Consider the following 7070-nt stretch of genomic DNA (forward strand, 5'->3'; position numbering starts at 1 on the left):
ACAAGTGTTTCTGCAGGCTCATTCTTACTGCACTTGCTGTCAGCCCACAGTGCCAACCCTCATTCAGCGTGCTTCTGAAAACTTCTGTTCTTTTGAAAACCTCCATTCTTTTTCTTATCCCTTTCCTGCCTACAGCAAACCATTTTCTTGTTTTCCCAATGGTTGCTCACTGTTGGTCAGCAAGTCTGTGACGCTGGAAATCTCAGTGAAGGTGGGAGCAGGCTGTTAGAAGCATTCTTCACGCATCAACAAGACCTGTCCTGAGTAGGTTTACATAACAGGTTGTCAGAGAAGGGTGTAACTGCTGATTGGCCATCCACACTGTGAATGCTGCTTGTACTGGCAGGACTTATACTTACAGGGCTGAGATGAGGATGCAAGTTCATAGGAAAATGTCCCAATCCAAACCAGGCCTGCAGAAGTGAGGAGCACCTGCTGAAGGCGCACATGCAGTGAGCTCTCACCATGAAAACCAAAGGAACCACACTGGGGTCTCCAGGGGCTGAGACTTCAGTTGGCTCCAGCAAAAACGGTGGAAAGGATGACTCTGGCAGAGAAGGGGGGCATCAGATGAAAGCTCCCTCCCACGACAGGGATCAGCACTAGAAAGCAGTAGCAGCAGGAAAAGAACTGTCGAAACTATCAAGTACAACAGAACTAAATGGTGATCAGCTCTAGTGCTTATTGTATAGGTGAATGCTTGTTAATATGTGCTAGGGTTTTAATGTTCCCATTACAGGTTGATTTCCAGTCCTCCTTGAACATCGATTTTTTTTTTTAAAAAAAAGGGGGAAAAAATATTAACTCAGTAGAACAGTGGGAAATTAATGGTTTAGGTTTGGACCAAGTGTTTCCACAAAAGACAACAGCAAACTGGAAAAGTTACGGATCCCTAAAAAAGACTGGAGGTGAATCTTGTCCGTAAATCTGCTGCATATTAACTTTCAGGCTGCCCAACCTTGGTAAGCCAAAGTGCTCTTCCCTGTCCTCGATTTAGAAGTTGCCCCATCACATCTTCTAGATCTGAAGCTTGGTTTCTATATATTAAGTTCTCAGCCTTCCCTTTCCATGAAATCCCTTTCACATGGTCTCTGTTTAGCTATCTGATAGTTGTAAGGAGTTTGTATAAATAGGCTAGTAGGTAAGTAGATAGATAGGTAGATAGATAGATAGATAGATAGATAGATAGATAGATAGATAGATAGATAGATAGATAGATAGAAAGTGGGTAGTCTTGATAGGAACAGTATAGCAGACATGTAAAGTACAATTTCCAAAGCATTTGGGGATCTGCAGTGTGAAAGACACTATATATTTTGTGAATGCTTTCATACATGTTTAAATATGTTTTATTCTTTCTGAAAAGCAAAAGGATTTACTCTTTGTATTGATAAACATGTAACTGATATTTTAGGACAAATGGTGAGTACAGAGAGCATAGCTGAAGAAAAGAATGTGTTGACTTAGAGATAGTTGTCTTTTTACTAAATCAATGAGGATAGTAGAGTATTTTCTTCTGCTTAGTGTTTCTTGGATGTGTGGAATCACTACTTTAGCATGCACTTTCCCAGATGCGAAAGAAAACTTCTGACTAAAGCATGTATACTACTTGGATGAAAACATGCAGTCTCAGGATACTCTGAATACCCTTTGGAAAGTTCATTTTACTCTTGTGCCAGCTTTCTCTCATCTACCTAAAAGCTGTGAGGCAGCATCACTGATTTAGGAGATTAACACTGATACAATTCATGGAACGGGAGTCATCTTGCTTTTCTCAAATAACAGAAGTGTACAGAAGGGTGCCACGGGGCAGACACTTTTAGGATGCTGCTGGGACTGAAAGCAGGATGTGCATTTTCCAGTGATCTGCAGGAGGGATCCCTGGGGTGGGCAAACTGGAGAACACTGAACTGATGAATACTAACCTATTTTTATGGGGTGACTGACTTTGGACACCGTTCCAGGGTAATGCACAAAAGTAACATGAAAAAGAATTGTTGGCCAAACTCTGAAGCTCCAGTGAAGAGCAGAGCACACCCCCCAAACTGGCCACAAGCAGAAGAGAAGCATCACACCCATAATTCTACATATGCAGACTACAGGGTAAGAGAAAGCATAGGGGCAAAGAGGTTATATGACATCTTCTCCAACACTGGTTCAAAGAGTGTAACAGCACCTGCAGATCAGTGGAACATGGCACCTGGGTGTGTTTTGCTGAATAATGAAAGTTCGCCTTCCCCATGAGAAGATGCTTACCTGAAAAGGAGCACAACACCCATTAATCATCGTGTGGTTCCCCCTGGAGCATGGTTGCAAGCTGTGTGCCATGCAGGAAGGGGCAGGAGCGGGGTGTCCCATGCTGTGGGAATGTGAGGACTGTGGAGTTTGCTTGGTGCTGGAAGGCGAGAGACTGAAATATGGCTTGGCACGCGCCGGCTGGAAAGATACGGCATAGTGAAAGACATGCTTCTGTCCTCGGGTGTGCAGGAGGCTGGGACACAGCATGGGGCGTGTGGGAGAGAAAGGAGCTGTAAGGAATTCCGGAGGCTCCTGCTCTTCCTCTGGAGTGTGGAGTTGGTGGCAGGCTTTACCCAACAGCTTTTTCTTGCCTGTTTCTCATTTCTCTGGCAATCAAATTTAGCCCCTGCTTCAGCTGCCTTGCAGGCAACTAACAGTCTGCCCCAGGAGGGTACTGGAGGGCTCCCAGAGGCAGCAGTAAACCAGTAAAACCAGGTCCCAGTCTACTCCCAAGTAGAGGAATACTCCAGTAGAGGAACAGATCAGGACAAGTGTCGCACAGATTGGACAAATTGTCCCCGTGACCAGCAATAGGCAGTATAACAAAAACTAATGCCTTAATGGTGGACAAGCCAGTTTATTTAATGCAGCCATTGTATTATTTCAACAGCCAGGACACAGAAATATCTGTGAGCTGCCTTTCTATTCCACCCTGTGTTTAGCCAGCTCTTCAGCTTTCATACTCTCCTCTACAATAAACCATCCTCCCATTTGGGCAGTGAACTGTCTGTGAGTTAAAAATCAATTTCTAAAAACTGTTATTCAAAAAGTTATGCCAAATTCTGAGCCTACATGAAATCCTGCCTATTCATTTATTGTGAAGCAGCAACTCAAGTATTTGCCACCCCATGTGTTTGTCTCTTACCAGCTAAGACAGAACCTTAACAGAAACTTAAAGGTAATTTTTAAAGTTTTCCTCAACTGGGATATATTTCTGAGTTGAAAATTGCAATCTCTTAGCTTGATATATAAACTGGACCTGCATTTCAAAACCTTAATTTGTTAGGATAGTATCTCCACCTATTTAACTCAATAGACCAGAAGTTCTTTAATGCACACAAGCCTTCTTTAAGGAAGAAAACATAAACATGGGATAAGTATGAAATGGCCTCTTATCTCTAAATTGATGGCTCTTTCCTCCTCTGTCAGCTCACTAACTGATTTACATGCAATTCAGGAAAGTGCCTACCTCTGCATGCAAAAAGATCTTTCTTTAAAATGTACAGCTGTCTTGTGTGAAGATCCCAACACATGATCCCTAGTATGCACTTTATGGTTGCCCTTTGAGGTGTGTTTATTGTATGGGACTTCATAATTTCATCCCTATTCTAGTATTTTTGTCTACCAGAAGGGACATGGGGCACAGGTTATATGTGCCCTCAATAGAGTCTGGAGCATTGATATTAATAATTAATAATTATAATTAATTAATAATTAATATGCAGACTATTTTCTTATTCTTCCATATTAAATGAGATAAATCTACTCAGATACTAATATGAAATTAAGTCGGAGTTTCCAGCTGGGCTACAATATAGCTATGTATACACTGGTTTCCAGTGGACTGAGCTACAATAAAGAGATATTATTAAGAAAATCAAATGATACTTTCTTTTGTCCCCTTCTATACCTGCAGTGACAGCACCTTCCTTTATTCCTTTCGATTCCTCTCTCTTTCTTGTTTGTTTTTCAAACTTGATTTCTAAAGATGGCGTTGGCTTTTGCAAGCATCCAGAGTAAGTTCTCTGTTAAGGATGCTCATTAAAAAAATTAAATGTGGGTTCTGTTCAGTTTCAGAAAATAGGATATTTTCCAGTCCCTGAAATCACACTTATTTACACTTAACCCAGGAGCTACATTATTTGGGACAATTCCAGGCAATGAGAACACAATTCCCTGTACCATGGCTCCACCTCCAGTATTTTTCTATGAATTTTCTTTTTACTTTATTTTGCACTTACTTTGCTTAAAATATACTCTGTTAACATTTTCTAGTGACATTTTCCCAAGGCTTAGGCAAATATACGTTGAATAAAATAGAAGTGAACCAGTGAACACCTCCAGTATGATATAACGTTGCCCACTCTCAGCAATAAAAGATTCCACGCGAGGAAGATTTAATCAAAGAAGTAAATGAGAGTCTTTCTTTTCCTCACCCCAGTTTCATATTGTCAGTATTATATGAAAGTCTGTACAGAAAAAAAAAAGCATATAGCTTACCTGGTAGAGCTCTATTGAAAACCTGATCATCTTGTTTCCTTGCATTGAGCCACTTACTCTCTCAAGCTGCAGTCTTTCTCTGCCACCTACCTCCCTCTGTCTGAAATATTATCTACAAAAGTGGAAAGACAGACACTTCTAAAATGAAAACATTTACTGGAACTAAGGCCATCACATAAAACCACTTTAATTTCCAAAACAAAGCACACAAATGTATGACCCCGTGCCATCAAAATCACTGAGACTGGATATTGGAGAGGACATATATCACAATTACATCAAGAATTTAGTGCCTATATTAATAGGACTAGTGCTTAAGAAACTTCAGCAGAGCTCAGACACAGCCTGGTTCTTTTTTTACATCACTGCAATTAAAAAAAAAAAAAATTACAATAAAACAGAAAAAAACCTATTTTGTGCTTGGGGGGTGATTGTTAGGCAGCATTTTATCTGAAATTGCCTCTTTGTCCTGAGCACAGGGGAAATATGTATTAGATATCTTATACACAAACCAAAGGTGTCTGTAGAATGTCCTGGTGAACGAATCTCAGAACAAGCCAGATTCACCTTCTGGTGGTTCAGTGCCAAGGAGGGAAAAGAGGTGCACAGTGGTTCAGCTCAGATCTGAATGTGCCACAACACACGCATTGGAAAAAAATGCTGGCTCTACCTCTGAGAGCAAAACTGAGCCTATTCCTATGTTGATTCATGAAAAAACTTCCATGGGTTTTCATTTTGCAAAATCAGGTCCTGAATTCAGTATGTTCAATGTGTTCTCACACATGTTAATATATTCCCTCATGACAGCTCTAGATTTCCCTTCCAGCCCTGCATAATGATCTCTTCATCTGCCGCGATCAGTAGAGGAGAGACAGGTGATGCCTCCAGCCCGTATGGGTTGGGTAGGACGGGTGAGTGACACACGCCAGATGCTGTGCCCTGAGCTGGGCTGCAGCTCCCCTGTAAATACATCATGGAGTAAAAATCGTGGCATACATTCCAGCTGCTGCAGAGCGTGTCACTGGAGGAGACGTGTTGTCACATATACAAATGCACACCAAATAGTAGCTGTACGTGTGATTAATTAGCAGCTAACAGTTAATTCTCTGAGCCACAGGGAAAAAAATGAAGAGATAAAAAAAATCACACCCTTGAAGGAAGTTTAAAATTAACTCTACAAGGTCTCTGACATTGAAAATTAAAACCAAAATAAAACTGGTTTCCTCAGGACAGTGAAGGAAACAAGGAATTGTGATACATGGTTTTGTGCTATTTTACCATACTGATTTTTATCTTTAATTTCAGTTAATTCGATGTCTGTGAAAACTACCGAGCCAGCAGCTCTTGAGTCTAAAGTCTTCTGCATCAATACAGACCCAGAGGCTGCACCTCAAAAACATCCCTGGGAACACCATGGTAACAGTTGCCAAGCCCTAAAAAAAGCAAAAAGCTTTTAGGGAGACAGGGCACAAAAACTGACAAGATAAGAAAGAACAGCAGTATTGATCTGAATTCATTTCAGACAAATCTCACCCATGTAAACCCACAAGTAGTGCATTCAACTGAAAGTTAAGTATGTGCTGACTTCTACAGACGGATTGAGGCATTAGAGAATAAAATAGAGAGCAGAAGTAGGAAACCTAGTGAAAAAGAAGTTATCATCTCATAAAGGAGGCAGGGCACAATATAAAAGGTGTGCAAAGCAAATGGACAAAACTTGCAAGAAACTGGAGTCAACAGAAAATCTTCGGTATTTAGGAGTATGAATACTGCTATATAGGAGCATAGTACATGAACACTATATAGGAGTATTCTGTGAATTGTGCAAGATGTTCATCGGTAACTTGAAAGTTGATATAAAATCACACTGATAAATATTGCAGGTAATATAGTGACAAGAAGACTGGTGAGTAATGTGGGGACATTTGGAAAAACGTGGATCTGTTGCTAAGTCTTGGCACTTTTAAGAACAAACAGCACATGAATGGAGCTGTTTGCAGCATTGCACCTCTAGGGCTGAGGAAGGCAGGTGATGGAAAGGATCCTGGAAAGGATGATTCTGCAAGTCGTCATAGGCTCGCATGGGATCACCAAAGCTTTCAGCCTGGTTGCTTGCAATCTCAGTCAGCTATGTATGAGCTCAGAAGAAACGCCAGCAACATCCCTGTACTAACAGCTCCACGCCACCAAGCAGTCCATGGTTTTTTATAAACTCACAGTAGTGATCCTGAAAATACTGTGGTGATCGCAGTGGGAAAGCACATCAGCATGACATGTCTTTAAAATTGTTCTGTGGCAAAAAAAAAAAAACCAAACCCCAACCAACCAACAGCTGTAAGCATCAGTTGTTAAGAAGATATTTTACTTTGTGTATACCTTCAGCAAGAGAGATGTTAGTATAATAGCAAGTTCTTACATCAATATTTTTAAAACAATGTTGAAAAATTGCACAGAGTACAAAGAAAAAAAAAAGGTACAAAAAATTTATGAGGATTGGAGAAATTCCTGTAGAAAATTAAGGAGCTGCATCTATTTTGGCGGGGGGGGGGGGA

Source organism: Athene cunicularia, assembly GCF_003259725.1.
Source record: "Athene cunicularia isolate RWA chromosome 3 unlocalized genomic scaffold, athCun1 chr3_part1, whole genome shotgun sequence".
In the NCBI taxonomy this organism is placed as follows: domain Eukaryota; kingdom Metazoa; phylum Chordata; class Aves; order Strigiformes; family Strigidae; genus Athene; species Athene cunicularia.